Genomic DNA, 19471 nt, shown 5'->3' on the forward strand with positions numbered 1-19471 from the left:
CTGTGGTCAAACAACAGCAATGCAGTCAATGGAGACCACTACTAAGCTGATGAAGTGCCATTCCTTGCAAATCCCAGAATAATAATGAACCCACATAATGAACTACACCAAACAAAACTGATTTGTCGAGCTGTATTTAACAGTATGTCTGGTTTATTATACACTTCAGAACTCAGGCAGCGCATTGAAACACAACTGCAAAGGCCATATCCTGAACTATAAAATAAGTTGGACATTAATCCAGAGCTTCAGATCACGAGGGCTAGAATCTTCTCCAAACTTTGAACTTTTCGTGCCAACATTGACCCAGACAGAGAAAAACACCTTATTTCTTTGAGCCGAGTGAGGTCTAATTATTAGAGCTGCCTCCTCAAAGTCAGTGAGTCGAATCAGAGACAGTGACCCCGAGGTCGACTTGAAATTCTTCAAGTAAAGCCATCATTTATTTTTAAGAGGTTAGATCTATGAAGAACTAATTGCTCTTGTAAACAAATTAAATCATAACACATTTGGTTGTATAGATATGAATGGACGGGGTCCGTGTTCCAAGACAGGTCAGGTGGTTTGCCGACATTGCCGCAGACTCCTCGCACTGAGGTTAGTCCAACTCGGGTGACAGCCGCGCCCCGTCCCTCCCTGCAGGAAGTGGGGGTGCAGCGAGCGACCCCGGCAAACGGCGACATCCAGGCGAGGGGTGCTGCAATGCTCAAACCACCTTCACTCCAGGCCTTTCCAAGCCGAGAGACAGTTGCAGCGCACCGTGGCACTGCAGCGCCCTCGCCGGGGAGAGGTCCCATGAGGGGATCTACACCGAGCGCCCGTCTCTGACCCACAGAGTCGAATCCCCCAAGCAGACTGCACCGACCCCACCGGTTGAGAAGTGTACAAATATTTTCTGTCCATTATGAAACTGTGGCGGGCCGCATTTGAACACATTTGACTATGTTAATGTGGTCAAAACCATCACTGAAAGTCATCCCAATGGATTTTCTGATTGCCAGATAATGTGAAAAAAAAGGAACAAATAGTTGAATCTTCGTATTGAACAGCCAAATCCAATTTGAATCTGACTCAGGTCCAGCCCTACCCACTATTATGCACAATTACTTCCTGTTTGTTACCCGTGGTTGCAGGGTTTCACTTAAGGTGAATTAGCACATACTGTATGACCTGCAGATTCAAAGATAGTGAACAGTGGTGTCTACTGTAAAAACAGTCACTATACCTAACCATTACAATGACATACATGATGGCATTCTTAAGCTAACAGCATGGCTACATTCCCCAGTTCCACCTGTAGTTTGTCTAAACTTTTATTCAGTGCATGATGAGAGAATTAATTACACCAACAAATGAAATAATTCACACTCATTTGGTTACATAAAACCAAAGAAAGTGTCCTATTCATTACCGATTAAAACATGTCGGCTATACAATATCTCACATCGCAAGAAGTGAGTAGGTGGAATGTGGACTGACTGCTGAGAGGCTAGATCACCCAGATTGGATGGCATAAAGCAAAGAAGGCAAAGTTACTCAAGTTTTACTCAAAATCTCCTTTACAGTGGTAACCTATTTAGTACTAGATTGGCGATGTCTTATATGATTAAGTGTGACTTGTGAATGAAGAATTAACTGCAAAGAATTGAATAAAGAAACAATGAATACATGTTTTTACACCGTCAATGAATGCTTTCAGACAGTCTGAAGACTGTATGCAGTGGAAGATCAAGCTGAAACAGTATCCGGCATCTACACAAAAGCAACAGCGTCACACTTTGAAACAGATAGAGTTTCCTTCCCTAGACCTGAATAATAAGACAGGGAGACAACAGAGAGACCGGAGAGGGACGGGACAAGGCAAAAACAGGTCAAATACTACCTGTGTCCTGCATTAAGCACATCTCTCCAACACAGCTGAATTACAACTTCTAAACAGAGAAGCGTATCTATTCTAAGGTTGAGTGATATATATCCTCTGATAATATTTATACTGTCTTAGCAATGTGGATATGATGGCAAGGCAGATAGAGGTATTATCTGCTAATTCCTCGACAGTTGAGTGAGTTCAGAAATTTGTCACACAGCCTTAATGCCCCAAAAAAGATATTATTTTATCTACATAATACAATAGTGTCCCACAGGATCAATATTGTAATGATATTATATCAAAACTTTGAACAGCTCTATTGCAAATCAATCAAAACTCCCGTATGGAGTCAGATGGAAACTAATCTTTGAGGTGACATTTTGCTGAAACATGGCCAATAACAGAACTAGTCACAAGACCAGCATGCATTGATTTAAATGATATGTACAGAAAAATGGCATTCAAATATTACCAGCCAGTAGGCTAATGATGGTTAATACAAGATGTGGCCCTGTGATCTAAAATGCTCTTTGATCTCCTAAAAGCTGGAAATGTTCCAGACCCTGTGGGAAGCAGAGGGAAAAAACTTCACCATCCGTATGCCAAGTTGTAAACAACTGATCTAATGACTAATGAATGAAAATGCACCCAAAAAACAGAAAGTATACTTTCCTAAAGTTCAATGAATGTTGAGGACATTTCTCTAGACAGCGTTCTAGACAGTGATGCTGTCAAACGGGCGACTAGAAGCGTGACACAAACCATCTGGCCTCTACCTTTAGAGTACTCTCATACCTTTGGTGCTAATATTAAAGTTGCTAATATTGCTAACGTGTTTACATCCTAACAAGAGGACCACAATTAAGAAATTATTAGAATCTGAAATGTTTAGATTCTACCATATGTACTGTTGTGATTATCTTTTGTGATGCTTTTTTTTTAATAATACAAATAGGTCCTTGAGACAAATAATTAGCTCTCTATTTTCTAGGGCTGCACAATTAATGGTCATTTTTATCGAAATCGCAATATAGCTTACTGCAATTTTCAAATCCCAGGATGAGGAGGAAATCACAATATTGGTTAAAAGGTGAAATGTGTGTCCAAATACCATTTCACTGAATAGTCAAAGGTTGGACTTTGAGAAACAAATCACAACAGCAGTTTAAATAACACTGAATGTGATAAGAGAGAAAACAAAGGTCATCCTTTTCAAGCTCCGTCATCTCATCCCTATCTCTAACTTCAGTCCCCAGCATCTCCTCTTCTAGTTCTCATTCTGAGATTTCTCTCTTTCTGATACCATTATTCAACAGTTTTGAAATGTAGCTCACTACCCTCTTCCTTCCTTTCTTCCCGTCTCCCTGCACGGACGGATGGAGCTAACAATAAAACGTGGTTCACCGGTAGTATGACTCACATTGCCAAGATGCAATGAGGCAAACTCAAGGATAAATTGAAGTTTGAAAGGAATGTCAAATGGTGGGCACGGTAATTCAGGTTTTGCGCCTCATTGTGATTTCGCTGGTTTGTCTCCTTTTTGTGTAGTTGGCGAGTGCTGCGGAGATAAAACTGCTCTTTATCAGGACTTAGTCTACGAAATAAAGTAAAGAAAAAAAGAGAATAACCGCTGACACTGAAGGTGAGTGTTTTGAAAGTATCTGGTACATTTTGTATTAGACACCTTCACAAACAGCTGATGAAAATAAAACCTTCGTGGCCCGTAGTTCTAAATATTTTATCATCGTTACAGTTCATGGAAATATTGAATGATCAGGTGACACTGAAATTTCTCAACAAAAAAAAACAGACTCAATGAACACACTCCTATCTTGGCCTTCACACTGATGAAAACATATAACCATGTGTAAATGACTGGTTGATTAAGTTACATCAGGAAAGTTTAATGCAATGATTGTCAAAGTTGGGTCCGTGACACTTTGCCAGGGGTCCCTGAAAAATTTTCAGATTCATTCATTTAAATTATCACATAATATGTTTTATAACAGATTTCATAGTTCAACCAATAATATTTAAATTTTTAAATCTACAGTATAATCAGTCCACTCGCCAGAAAAAAATGTTGGCATTGTACATTTCTGCAAACCAAGGAAACGTGGACGTTTTTGTATTCAGTCAGAGCAAGTGACCTCGTACAACGAGCGACACGCAGGGCAAATGACGTGGTATATTGAGCAACAGTTATTGAAAGCTATTGGCATGATAACGGGTATAACAAGCACAATAAAACCCGGTATATTCTCTATCTTCTAACAGGTCTTTGGCTGAAAAAAGATTGAGAACCTCTGGTTTAACATGCAATACGACATGGCAAGGCAAAATCTTTCCAGACTTATGTGGCTCATTATGGCTAAATATTCTTACTGAGCCACAAGAGCTGACCATGTGATCAGTGAGACAACTCACACACCATTTGTTGTTGACTCATGGCATGCACAGTATTCTGGAGAGCAGGAGGTTTGAACACAACAGACTGGGCAGCATCTGTTGATGAGTCCGTTTTTTTTTTTTCAACTTCAGTGCAGTCCACGTTGAATCAGCAAAAAGGTTTGATCACATTGTCTTTTCTGACGTCCAAGCAAACATTACCACTGTGGACAAACAAGACCAAATTCCACTCACAGTTCAATACTCTCGTGCTCACGTCACAGCTGATCACGTCACGGTCCACATCAGCATCGTGCATTCTTTCTTCACATGATCACAACGAAATCAATGTTACTTGAGTGAAAATGTCATTTAACATGCATTTAATGTGGCTCTGACTGATGTAGGAATGTATATCATCATTTCTATAGTCATCAGTAAAAGATAGTAGTGATATAGTAATTAATTACTGCCGTCAATATCCACTTTATCGCGTATTAGTGACAACAACAGTATTATTATGTAGTGTTGCTGAGCAGATACAACTTGATCAATCAATGTCTTTTAATCCTGATAGGCTGTCTGATTGGATTGATCAGTTTACTTAGCTATTTGTAGAAGAAAAGCAGGAGAGGAATTTACGTCTATAAACAGTAACAGAAAATCCAAGTCATCCAAATAACCTTACTTGCTTTACCCACACACACACACACACACACACACAACTCTAACAAAGGAAATCTCTTTCAGATGGATTACACTGGGATCAGTTCCCATGCTTCACAGTGAGCTACACAGTCATTATTCATGCAGGTTCCCATTCATTTTGGTATAATCAGGAATGCTTATAAGCAGGGTCTGAAATTAACTTTTTTCAGTATTTTTTTTTTTCTCTGCCACTTTTACATTAAAACATTGTATGCATGGTAAATTACAGATTTCAAATTAAAGCATAGCTTCCGGGGGAGGACTATTTTTCGGGGGTGGGAGGGTACTGTACACAGTATTGTACTGTACTTTGCTATTGTCATCTATAGTGGTTATTTGCATAAAAACACACAATTCAAATGATTATTTAAATATTTGCTATTTAATATATATCTTGGCATCAGTAGTTTGAATGATGCATTATAATCTGCTTAGAGCTAGTGGTAGGAAGTTAAACATGTCATAGTTCCCTCTCTATTATCTATTTACAGTATATTGCTGTAAAAACATCTCCTTCAAACATCTGGATTTTCTTGCCAAAAACTACATTTTAATAGATTACATTTGAACACATCATGATAACGTTATAATTTACCTTCGCCCAATACTACTTTTTACTGCGTGAACGCACCATGATGTAACTCAATGACACCTCTGTTAACGTTAGTAGATCCATTATTTATTATTATACAAGCAGGAATGTGCTGCCCACAGGTTGCTAACAGCTAACGTTACTAACTCTCATCCTGTAGATTTCAATACAGGTTTGTTGTTCACTGTGTGAAAAATCACTCTTCCCATTTTAGGCCTTTTTTGTGCTTTTGTACTGTCAATTTACCCTAGTTCAGGTGATTGTAAATCACTTGTTTAATGTAATGAGCTTCAATAATTCCAGAAAAAAAGGGAACAAAACCATGAACACAATTATCCTCAGTATAAATATTTCTAAAGTAACATTTATCTGATATGTTAAGGCCAGAATCATTTGGCAAAGTTTCCCTTGGTCCGTTTAACAGGCCTTTCAAAAGGTCCCTATTGTCTGTGACACAGGAATGTGACCTTTGTCTTTAATTGAGTCTGAAACAGATAAATAGGGATAGTGGGGTTGTCTTCTTTTTCAGATATGAACAATCCACTCCCACTTCAAACCAGACCATTCATTCAATAATCTACCCCAGTTACACAAGATACCACTAGACACTACGATATCTTTTTCAAAGAGTTATGTTGCTGTAATCACTGGGAGCACCACAGCTTCAAAGGAAACGGTGAAACCAGGAGGCAGACGTCTGGCTGAAGTTATTCAGCAACAACATTTAGTTCCACAACTTTCAATCTGGAGGCTCAAATCCAGATGCAAACCTCTCATTTTTGCAAACTTTTAGGCATGAACCTTAAACTTCCAATGCAGTTGAGAAATAAAGCAGTAAGAAAAAGTCTAAAGAATTGTAGTGTCAACTCAGAAGGACAAAATCATCACAAGACACAGATATATTTTGGTAGTAGAGGCACATTTAATCTAATTTCTGTCTGTACAGGGCTTGTCTGTTTCTCAACTATTTGTTATTTGAATCAGTGAGCAACAAACCACCTTATCTGACTCTCTCCGTTACAGGCAGAGCACTGTACAAAACTGTTGCAACACAAAACAAGCGCTGATTTAAATTATAGTTGGGAGGCTAAAATGGAATGAAGAGGTTTTATGCCAAATGCACTCTCTGACCCTCTCTCTCTCTCTATTGTCTTGTCTCTAAATGTCTCTCTTATACACTCACAGGGGCACAAACAAGTGTCCTCACAGCAAAATTTCTAAATAACCAAAACTGTTCTCAGCCTTCAATGTATATCTGTCTGACAGCACAGCTAAAAACATGACACGCATGCACCGGCGCATGCATGCATCAGACAACCGTCTGTCTAAACTTAAAGGTCATGGGTCACGGAGAACAACCTGCGTGTGCTGGGCTGCTCAAAAGAACAGAGGTGATTTCTGGTTCATACATTAACTTCTTAGAGATCAAAGTTCGGCTCTGTTTTGACGCCCACGGCGCCTGATAGTGTGACACACAAACACACATAACTAGCATTAAATTTGCCCTAATTGACTGATCCTACAATACACACAATGGCTATCTGCCAGCATTTGTGAAATAACAGGATCTACCTTTTCTAGAGCTTTCTCTGTCACTTTAAATTTAATTCCTGGGATATTTGACATTCCTTACCTTGAGTTCATGATAAAAACAAGGCCTGGGACAAAAGGGAACAAATAGCTTTAAAGCTTTAAAGCAAGAAAATATGTTGTGCATCACACAGTTTCTTGAATTCTTATGTCACTCTTCACACATTTCCTGATAGCTCAGCCTGAATTATTTTGTACTTTTCGAAACCTTGGCTCTTAAATTGAATTTGTTAATTAATTCAGTGGGTTTACACGATGCTTTACAACACAAGGTGTCTGTAATATGAGACCACTGGTGGCTTGGACAGGGTTTAGCTGATGAGGCGAATCCAGTAAAAGTCTATGGCGTACTAATGTAGAACAAAGGAGAGTCATCTATAGTTATATAGAGTTAAAACCATTATAACAAGGCATTTTTTTACTGTATCAACACATTTTCAGGTCAGGTAAGGCATACAGGAATCAGAATAGAGAAAAATACAATGCAGATTGCTGTGAAAAAAACACCTGAAAGCAGGGGGGGATAGCGGGTAGGGTTGTAAAAAATTAACTGCAGGAGCTAGGAACTGGCAGGCTAACAACAGTAGTTCACAAATCTGTTAATTATGCAGTGTTTTATCAAACACTTTACTGCCATTAACCTCCGTCTCTGCCCTTACACTCACTGCAGCCAGACAGCATCCTTACTTCTCTGCTGCTTGTGTTTTTTCGCAGTGTTTTTTTTAATATTTCCACTAAAGGTTTTCTCCTAAATATAAATGAAAACAAAGCAAAGATCAGCTTTTGTCCCCATATCATCCTTTATTTAAAATGACAGCCTCTCCAAGACCATGCAATAGACTGAGTAAAATAGTACAAGCCCGACTGTCAGTAACTAGAAATCTGATGTTATTCCTTGCACAGAAGAGTGCAGGAATATGGTTTAGGTTGTCATAAAGTTATGTTTTGGATTGGCTGTGTCAGAGCAGCAAGGACCCATAAAGGATGAGATCCTAATTATTAACAGCGAAACATGCTCAGACGGGGCAGGAACAAGGTTACCGAGGCTGACCGTGTTTGTGTAAACAAAACAAATGCTTGTGACGTGCCTAAAAAGTGGGTCGTGGTGGCATAAAGGTTAGAATGTAGTGGAAAGGTAGATCGTGGGTTTGAATTCACAAGCAGTCTGCACACACTCTGCCGCAAAGACGTAAACAAGAAATACAGGGAAAAGGACCTGGAAAAGGGCCATTGAGCAAGACATTAATACTACGTTTCCTTAAATGAACCATTCAAAAGACATTTCTCTCTCAATATAAATGAACCCAAACAGATATTACTCATTTGAACGTAGCAAACGTCAAAAAACGTGAACAAAATAATTGTAATAAAGTACAATTTGTGGTATATTGACAGGATTATTAGAGCCAAATGAAACTGCTGCATTTTAATCTTGACTTTCACTGTCACTCAGCCTCTTTACCAGCTGTGTCAACAAGATGCCACAGTCTCCTGCTGCTACTGCAAGCTGCTCCTTTAGGATGTAATGTTTTGGAAAAACACAAGATTTCTTACATAATTCTTAAAATGCATGTTGCTGTCCTGGACCCTTTTTTCACAGTTTTACTGGGCTGCAGCATAGTTTAATAGACGCCGGGAAATTATCTAACCTGTTATCTTTTTGATGGACATTATTTGTGACTTACGTATATGAAGAATCTCTGCTCAAGGAAAGTCTTTACATTTTGTAAAGGATAAAGTTCTTGACCAGAGAGCTGTAGAGGATTGGGGCCTACAGGCTATATTTTGTCACACCTTACATTCTCTGTAAAAAAGGAAAGCCTGGCTAGTAGATACTTAAAATGTCAATTTTTTACTTTGGATTCTCCTACCTGCATAAGAAATTGTCTGTGAAAACTTTTGCTCTCTTTAAACCAGAGGTTACCACGAGGCGTCTGGTGTAGTTAACTGGTTACTGAACACTTGGACATTTGTTGTACATGTTTTAGTTCTTGAAGGGGAGGGGGCTGCTAAGAGCATGAGAGCTTCTCGAGTGACATATTGCTACTAGACCCTCTTTGACCTCACAAAAACCTCGAGGGAAGAAGCAGCTTAGCATGCTTAACATTCATGCAGGGTTTCATGACTCTGGTGTACACCGGCTAATCGCAGTTGGATCAATCTGTCATGAACCATAACTACCATATCATCATTTGTCAGTGCTTTGAGGCCCAGTGAAATAGAGAGGTGAAGTCCCGCGTCTTCCGGTGGACTACCATGGGACCTTATTTCGGAAAAAATATGAACGGTGAGAGACAATTATTTTTTTTGGATCCCGTTTGAATTGTACCATGAATCACACGTTTGTCAATTTAAAACACAATTTTGCAAGCAAAGAAAGTCGCGTTTGTTGTAAAACTGTTGAAGTATAACACTGTGAAAATACATAATTAGAAAGACTACACACCCAAAAGTTGCGTAAGGGACGTCTCTTTTGCTGAAGCTACGATGCCTGTGTGTTTCGTACTGGGATGTACTCACACAAGCAACGGGTCTTGCTTTTTATTTCACTTCCCGGCTGGTAAAAAGAAAACACATCAGGTCAGATAACGTTTCATCTGTGCGTGTAACATAGCTAAGTTAGCTAGATAGATAGCTAGCTAGTGTTGGTGACGTAGATTGTGCGAGACGAGAGATGTAGTTCACTGACTTTGAAATTAAATGATACTAGGACAAACCTACGACAAAGTGTAACTTTCTTGACATGAAAAAGATCTTTTAAATTGACAAACATCATATGTGTGATTCATGGCGCAATTCAAACGGGATTAAAAAAATATTTGTCTCTCGCTATTGACTACCGTACATATTCTTTCTGAAATAAGGTCCCATGGGAGCCACTAGAAGGGGAGGGACTTCCCCTCTCTATAGCACCTCCTTAATCTGATGCATTTCTTTTTAAAATGGGACAACAGGACGGGACATAATACGGGATTTCTTATTTATGCCTACAAGCATAGCAAGATGCTCTACTGGCTGTACTTCACCTAAACACGACCCAACACTTCAGCAAAAGTGCGACAATGTATACAAAAATAATCTTCATGTCATGCCCTTCAGAAGGTCGTTTGTAGAATCATAGTGCCAGGGACACGGCTAGTTTATTATCACCACTGGTTATTCTCACCATCTTTGTTTACCACCTGCCTCCCAGTCTGACAGATTCCACTCTAACTCTTATGTTGCATTCACACCAAGAGCGAGGTGAATTTTCACCTTGCTTTACACAACGCTGTTGTGTCTGGGTTCATAACATCACGTGGCGGTGAGCTGTATTCACATACAGTACCATTGCACTGACTGTAACTAGCAAGCCACACGTTGCTACTGCGGTATGAACCCAAAATAAACAGATTGTTCTGTGATTTAGTTGCAATAAACGGATCAAAAGGATGCCAAAATAACTATATAATAATGTAGATATGTAAAAAGTCTGAATTTATGCTTCGTCAGGTCTGCCCGCAAGACAATAAGCAAACAACTTTTAAAATGCTTGTTTTCTGAATGGAGTTTGGATCAATCAGTGCCAGGCTATGCAGCTGCTCCATCAACACTCAACATAGGACACATAACATTTGCATCACCTGCCACAAATTTGCATCTATTGGCCTGTTTGCATTGACTTTGTATGTAATAGCGCTGTGCAAAAGGTTTGCCACTCATCACAGATATTTGCTGGATGGTGCCCTCAGCAGTATGAAAAGGAGAAGGTCCAGTGTTTCCCAGGAAGAATAAATCATTTTTTCACTCTCATGGTAACCCTAACAGTTCAGGACGCCAAGTTAGCTGACAGCACAGAGAGAACAACAAAATGCTGAGGGAGTAAGGCAAGTCCATGTCAAAATATCTATTTGACAACTCAAATGGGCTAACATTAATTAATTGATTGCTATTCCGAAAACTCAGAGAACTGAAGATCTTCAACTTTTTAATTTTGTCCAGTATCCAAGTAAGAAAATATGTGCAAAAGAAAACTACAAATGTCATCCTTAGAGATGCATGAGGGTGGAATGTATGTATCATGTCATAAAACTATGATGCATGTGTCCCAGTTGCCTCGAACATTTTCAGTCTATTACCTTGGCACTATTGCAACAAGTAATAACATCAAGGTGAATGAGTGAATGTCACATGTCCATCAAACACACAAGGCCACTACAGTCACTTTAAAAGGGCTTAAAGACAAAAAAAAAAGCAGACTACAGCCTTTCTCTGTCTGCATATTCCTGATCACATCCCTGCTATGGGATTTACTGCTTATGAAAATAACTGTCCTTTGCTTGATCACTACTGTACATCACTCCCACTGGGCCTCCCTGAGCTCTGGGATTGGACAGCTGTTCTGCATGTACCACTCAAGAGTAAAGGTTGTTTTGAGGATGAACAAACTGTCCAGTGATTCTGACACAATATGCACAGGTTCAAAGGTGAAAGAGCAGAAACCAAAATGTCTGCAACACAGAAAACCAGTGGGGAAAATCAGGCCCTTACCCACACACAGTTACAAGCTCCTTTGGTGTGCTGCAGCTTACAATAAAAGAAGCATGTTATGCAATGTACAAGTTCCAACAAGTAAACACACTTTTATTCCTTTCTATACATGTGAAATGTAGTCCCTAGTGTGGTGCCTTTTACTCTTTTAAATGGCAGGATTTCCATGTTAATCAATCAGATAAAGGAGCCCCCATTTTTATTTTACCTCACCAATCTTTCTGTAGGTGTGAAAGTAGCAAAATCAAATCATAGCATGCATGTTTTGCCACACCAATACAAAACTCCATTGAAAAAAGCTCCTAATTTTTGCCTCCTGCAACATCCTCAGAGCCCTTTGACCCCACTTTGCCATGAGGAGTTCAAGTTTCCTTGTGCATAGTTCAGCTAAAAAAAAAAAAGTGTAGCTAGCAAAGTAAATAAGCCACTTTCTAAACAAAGTTATTAATGCACACACAGTTGCAAAATGTCTTGTCTGTAGCAACTGTGCAGCTATGACAAGACTCACTTCCATTTACAACCATCTTTTACCACGTTGACAGCAACACACAAGTTCAGGCTATACACGTGTAGCCATTCAGACACACTCAAAAAGAAGAGGAATGGTTTGTAAAATAAATACAAATACACTCAATGATCCCAGCCACACACACACACAAACAGGACTCATTCATACCCCCATCAGTACTCACATGCTGGTGCTGTCTCGGTGCCTGTAAATGATGTGAATCCGCTGGCAAGTAACCGGACACCAGATGTAAACAGTCGACTATCACAGTGTTTATGTGTGCGTGCTAACCTCACACTCACTCACACACACCGACACGCAAACACGCTGCTGCTCTGAAGAGGAAGAGTTTATACACACACACACACGGAGTGACTTCTGGGAGCTCAAAGCACGCTGTCACACACACACACACTCTCTCTCAGTCGCTCACATGTAGTGAAGGCTCTGAGGCTCTGCAGCTAGTTGCTAACTGTCTTCTAGTGGAGCTAACTGAGCTAGCAGCTGGCACCGTCCGTCTCCGTCTGGCAGATATAGGAGTCTGCTACTGCGCCTGCCTACTCCCTATTAATCTCTCTCTCTCTCTCTCTCTCTCTCTTTCTCTCTCTCTCTCTCTTTCTCTCTCTCTCTCTAAGCTTTCATCCCTCTCTTTAACATGACGCAACCAGACACGCCCCCTCTGCTCTCAGCCAATCACAGAAGAGGGCATGACAGCACGCGGCGAGCGGCACCATTTTTAAAGAGCTCGAGACAAAACACCCACAGTATATGTAGTTAAAATATAACACTACTAATAGTAATAGTGGAGGGTAAAATATGCTAAAACATAATGTTATGAAGAGGATGACTCCAAGTTATGAATGCCAAATTCCCGGCAATGTTACAGAACTATATAGGCCTACTGGAGTTACCCTGCACTGTACTCAGTTTTAACAGCCTCTTCTGCACTATATTCACTTTTTTAATAGTCCTGTATCACAGCTGTTACCCTGCACTATATTCACTTTTAACAGTTTTCTTCATCTCCTTGTATTTTTATATCTGGTATTTTTTTTGTACTTTGTACTACTAACTTTTTTACTGCCTTTTTACGAACATGTTTTTGCACTATGGAACTGTGATGCTGGAAACTTGAATTTCCCTCTGGATCAATAAAGTTACTATCTATCTGTCTATATATCTATCTATTTAGAACTATATAGGCCTATTCAGTGTTGTTGCAAAGTGTCATCTTGTGCTTTTGTTTATATACTTTATTTTTTCCCTTTTTTCGAGGTTGTTTTCGTATATGCAATTTACAGTTCTTAATTACAATAGTTTATAGACCAATTTTTAAGTAGATGAGCTTATAGACAAACTCATAAAGTACACTAGAGAAAACAACTTCAACATTCAAAATGAAATATAATTAAGAAAATAAATAATAATAATAATAATAATAATAATAAAAATGATAAAAATAAAGAATAGAGTTAAAAAAAAACACATAAAAAAAATCGTATACTTACACTTAAATTGAAGCGTTATTAACGTCACCGAGCTGTACGTCAACGTCTGTTATGAACGTTGTGTTCACTACCGCATTGCATTGTGGGATATCAATTCAATTCAATTTGCATTATTGGCATGACTGTCAGGTGAACAATATTGCCAAAGCGTCAATTCAATAATAAATAAAAAAAAGAACAAAATAAAAACAAAAACATATACTGTACATATATACATATACAGTGCCTTCAGAAAGTTTTCAGACCCCTTCACTTTTTTCACATTTTGTTATGTTGCAGCCTTATGCTAAAATCAATAAAATTACTTTTTTCCCTCATCAATCTACACGCAATACATCACAATGACAAAGTGGAAACAGAATTTTAGAAATTTTTGCAAATTTATTAAAAAGGAAAAACTGAAATATCACATTGACATAAGTATTCAGACCCTTTACTCAGTACTGAGTTGAAGCCCCTTTGGCAGCGATTACAGCATCAAGTCTTCTTGGGTATGACGTGACAAGCTTTGTACACCTGGATTTGGGGAGTTTCTGCCATTCTTCTCTGCAGATCCTCTCCAGCTCTGTCAGGTTGGATGGGGACCGTCGGTTGACAGACATTTTCAGGTCTCTCCAGAGATGTTCGATTGGGTTCAAGTCAGGGCTCTGGCTGGGCCACTGAAGAACATTCACAGAGTTGTCCCTAAGCCACTCCTGCGTTATCTTGGCTGTGTGCTTAGGGTCATTGTCCTGTTGGAAGGTGAACCTTCGGCCCAGTCTGAGGTCCTGAGCGCTCTGGACCAGGTTTTCATTAAGAATATCTCTGTACTTTGCTCTGTTCAGCTTTCCCTCAACCCTGACCAGTCGCCTTTCCCTGCCGCTGAAAAATACCCCCAAAGCATGATGCTGCCACCACCGTGCTTCACCGTTGGGGTGGTATTGGGCAGGTGATGAGCAGTGCCTGGATTACTCCAGACATAACGCTTAGAATTGAGGCCAAACAGTTCAATCTTGGTTTCATCAGAACAGACAATCTTGTTTCCGACAGTCTGAGTGTCCTTTAGGTGCCTTTTTGCAAACTCCAAGCGAACTTTCATGTCCGTCTGGCCACTCTGCCATAAAGCCCCGATCGGTGGAGTGTTGCAATGATGGTTGTCCTACTAGAAGTTTCTCCCATCTCCACACAGGATCTCTGGAGCTCAGTCAGAGTGACCATCGGGTTCTTGGTCACCTCTCTTACCAAGGCCCTTCTCCCCCCGATGCTCAGATTGGCCGGGCGGCCAGCTCTAGTGAGAGTCCTGGTTGTTCCAAACTTCTGCCATTTAAGAATTACGGAGGCCACTGTGCTCATTGGGACCTTCAATGCTGCAGATTTTTTTTGTAGCCTTCCCCAGATCTGTGCCTCGACACAATCCTGTCTCTGAGCTCTTCAGGCAGTTCCTTCGACCTCATGGATTGGTTTTTGCTCTGATATGCATTATCAGCTGTGAGACCTTATATAAACAAGTGTGTGCCTTTCCAAATCATGTCCAATCAATTGAATTTACCACAGGTGGAATCCAGTCAAGGTGGAGAAACATCTCAAAGATGATCGAGGGAAATGGGAGGCACCTGAGCTAAATTTCAAGTGTCATAGCAAAGGGTCTGAATACTTATATCAATGTGATATTTCAGTTTTTCCTTTTTAATAAATTTGCAAAAATTTCTAAAATTCTGTTTCCACTTTGTCATTGTGGTGTATTGCGTGTAGATTGATGAGGAAAAAAAGTAATTTTATCGATTTTAGCATAAGGCTGCAACATAACAAAATGTGAAAAAAGTGAAGGGGTCTGAATACTTCCTGAAGGCACTGTATACAATTCATTAAGCAAATTACAATATATAGATATTTAAAAAGAACATACATACATGTAAATGGAAGAAAACAATAAAGAAGTAATTAATGTTTGTTGTGTCAATAAAATAAACAAACAAATAAAAAACAATTAATAACAATATATTGCAATATCAAAGGATAAATGTAAAAAAAATAGTAAATAAAAGGCAGAGTGTGAGTTACATCTGTTATGTGTTGTTGTTGTTGTGGTTGTCTCTTAGGCTGTGACATGCACTGTGACATATTCTGCAGCTTCTATGGCGATGACACTATTTTCTCCAAGTAGATGTTGTATTTTATTTTTTGTCCGAGAGGGAATCACAATCTTGGAGTTTACATTAAATTTTTTAAAGAATTTTTTCCTAATTTCTTCAACTTATGGGCTATTTTGTAGCAGGAAATGTTACTCTGTCTCCACCTGTCTCTGTGGACAGAGCTGACACAGCCTGTCTTCTGTAGGCAGCCAGATATTTATGGAAATGTAATGTCCAGCGTTGCCATGGATGTAGAGCGTTGCATAGATACTGCAATATTTCACCGGAAATAGTATGCAATTCACACACTATTGGTTTCATACTAAGGTTTCGGACATACTAAAGTATCACACATGCTGTTTTAGTGTACTAAATAGTTAGTGTGGAATTTAAGAGCTTATTCCAAAATACAGCTTTTTTTTCAGAGCAGACATTTGTCAAAGTAGGAAAAGCCCAGCAGGTGTTAGCCTACTAATTAGCAATGTTCAATTCAAGTGTCCCAGTAATAGACACAGTGAGGCAGTGAGCCAGCATGCTCAATACCATGACCCTGAAGTCAAAGCTGCCATGTGGAGTCATACATTTTAATGTTTGCACCTGTGCTTTTTCCTACTGTCAAAATGGCTTCTGAGTAAAAAAGGTCTGTTAGGAGGAAGTCAAGGCCTATGGAAGGAGGCTGGGACATGGGTCTTGGGGTATGAGGTACAACACATGCACAGTGTAACTAAAGCTGCGGTCGTGCATTACGATGGGCTCAAATTCGTCGAGTGCATGCCAGATTTTACTGCGCATGTGCAATACCCCCGGAGATATGACGCGTTGATGACGCGTAACGCAGCCTCCTTTCCATAGGCCTTTGAGGAAGTCTCACATGAATCATTTCAAATAGCAATTTTACTTTGATTTACTGGTCCATATAGCTTTTTTACAGCAGACATTTTGACAGCAGGTGTGCACAGGTGATATGATATGAACAAATTTGCTGTCCTCAATATTTTCATTTTAAATGCTAGCAAAAAAGCTAAACCCAGGTGCTAGCTACCTGCCCACCACCACATGGCAGAAAGACAGTTAGCGACTAGCTGGTGCATTTAACAGCTAAAGAGACATATTGTTTGGAGACCAAACCAGAGCTAAAAGGACAGTGAAAATTAGACTTACATTCCTCCAGTGGACAGAAACACGACTCCAAATGAATGCTAATGTTGTTCCGTAGCTATTTGCTGGATGTGTTAACACAAAGAAATCCTTTGCTAATGCTAGCAATTTGCTGCATCTACTTTAAAGGTGATAATATGTAAGCGTTGTGTTAAAGAGCTTCCGCTGCCCCCAAGTGGCCAGAGACAGTTACTGCAGGTTGGATGGAGATGAGGCATTGTTCATATCATTAGTTGCACCTGTGCTTTTCCTGTTATGTTAAGTCAAAATGTCTGCTGTAAATTGATAGTAATTATTATAGGGGGAAATAGAGGGAGTGTTCAGTTGGCACTCTTCAAATTTATTCAAATTTATTGCTAAATAGTGAGTCTAGTCAGTGCGGTTCAGGTGAGCATGCAAAAATGTGAAACTGGTCTACAGAGAAGCATGCAGTTCAACGCAAGAATGTACGTATATATATCCTTCTTGCGTTATATAAATAATAGATAATTTATTCATTATTATTTTATTTTATTTTATTTTATTTAACTTTATTTTATTTTATTTTATTTTATTTTATTTTATTTTATTTTATTTTATTTTATTTTATTTCATTAATTAATATTTACTTGGGGTTGAATTGTTATGAAGAAATTCCTCTGGAAATCCAAAACAAAAAAAGTCTTAAAAAGTCTTTGTCTCCATAAGCCTTATAATGTGTATCAGATTGCACAGTTCTTTCTGAGAAACTTCCAAGGAAATCACTAAGAAATAACAGTATTTGTGTGACTTTTAAAACAATATGCAATTATGACCTTTATGGCCTTTTTAATTTATTAAAATCATTTGTTTTTCATTTATTACTGTGCTTTTGCTTATTATCATGCTAATGACTAAAAGCATGGCTGTGCTGCTAGCTACCACTCTTGTTCTTGAGGACTACAATATGGGGAGGAAGAGAAAATAGTTTTTAAACTGCAATTCTGCACTGACAAAAGAGAGAATGCACATTTTACATTCACTATGATGTATTGTTAAACAGACCAATTGGATTTTTCCTTGATATTTTAATGGACTTATATCTCACCAAGCGTACGTTCATAAAACTAGATTTGTTGTCTTCTTACTTTTGTGTACAACCTACATTAGAATAACCAATATGAATTTGATCCTAAACAGTTTAACAGATTAAAATGTTGGGTAAACTCCTCATCAACAGACTTAAGGTGAAACGCAGTGAAAAGAAAGGGAGAGGAAGAGAGGAAAAGTCAGTAAATATTGTGGTGCATAGCACGAAAGAAGAAAAAAAACAGTGCAGGAAACAGCTGAAAAGGACAGGATTTGATTACAGGCTCTTAAAATGGCTCTTTGTAGTCCTGCTTTGTAAAGTGAACAATAGGCTACTATTCTTTTATCCCCGTGCAACACAGAGACAAAACAGTGAGGACGTTGCATTAAAGCATTCATGACTAACTCTGATCCTAACCTGCAAATGACTAACTTGATCCTAACCTAATTTAAAGGGTAAATACACCCTATTACACCTTATTATTAGTGTGATATTTACATGAAAATCAACAGTTAAACCAGGAAGACATTAGCACACCATCAAGACTTTTCAACACTTTCTCTTATCAACACCAAATGTCTTTAATTTGTTGGACTGTGTGCACCTATATATGCACATTTACATGTAGTGATGACAGAAGTTCAGTAACACAACCACACGCTGGGGTTTGACACAGATATACTATACTTGATCGTTTCTCAACTCTTGTGTGTTCTCTTATCAGCTCCAGATAACAGAGTCCGTGTCAATGACATTCCTAAGAGGACAATTTCAAAATCAACCAGAATTATGGTTAAAATTAATGTGACAATCAATGATGCATTCACTGACAAAAGTAAATCTTAGTTGCAGTAGGATTTCTGATCAGTTCAAATACCCTATGACTTGTCTTTCATTTGACCTATTTTTTTCTGTTTCTCTCTGACTGAAGTTTAATCTCTCTCTCCGTCACTTACACTCATTTTCTCTCTCTGCCAAGGTCCTCAGGCTGTCTCTTAAAGGTTGTGATTAATACCGCACTCTCATAGTTTCTCACACACCTCCTTTAGAAACACAGAGAGTGCTCTCAGTCATGCCAAGTGGGCCAACCACAGCGTGCAAGCGTTACATCACCAGCGCCGGTGTAGCCAGGCCGCGTTGGACCTCGCTAAGAAGAATTCTTTCGAGTCTCCTTCCCTCTCTGACAGACTCTCAATATTAAGTCTGTTGTCATTTTGTGTGCTTAGACGGGTTCACACATGTCAGAGAGTGTGTTTGGCTGGGGTCAATATTTACCATTTACCATCCAAGTGACCGTTCACCCCTCCAGTGGCCAGTCAAACAGCGTTCACCTATGACACTGATGTCTAGCCACGTGCTAATTCAGTTTTGCTGCTTGTTTCTGAATGAAACATACCTGACATGTTAAAACAAGCCACTATCATGACATAAGACACAATGATAACATGCTTATCAGTGCC

At 39.1% G+C, this 19471-nt stretch overlaps 2 protein-coding genes across 5 annotated transcripts in view; one reads left to right on the top strand and one right to left on the bottom strand.

Moving 5' to 3' along the window:
- pcxb (pyruvate carboxylase b) overlaps positions 1-12812 on the bottom strand; it is a 370637-nt gene extending 357825 nt beyond the window's left edge. Inside the window, exon 1 of one of the 2 annotated variants that reach the window (XM_037757903.1) lies at positions 12371-12811. The gene's annotated coding sequence lies outside the window, so the exon portion shown is untranslated. Of the gene's footprint in view, positions 1-12370 lie in introns of both variants that reach the window. The other variant, XM_037757905.1, reaches the window with a different exon arrangement.
- LOC119481208 (serine/threonine-protein kinase pim-1-like) overlaps positions 1-19471 on the top strand; it is a 1020488-nt gene that overhangs the window by 895635 nt on the left and 105382 nt on the right. The gene's annotated exons all lie outside the window — the stretch shown is intronic.

The sequence above is a fragment of the Sebastes umbrosus genome, chromosome 22 (genome assembly GCF_015220745.1).
Source record: "Sebastes umbrosus isolate fSebUmb1 chromosome 22, fSebUmb1.pri, whole genome shotgun sequence".
Classification (NCBI taxonomy): domain Eukaryota; kingdom Metazoa; phylum Chordata; class Actinopteri; order Perciformes; family Sebastidae; genus Sebastes; species Sebastes umbrosus.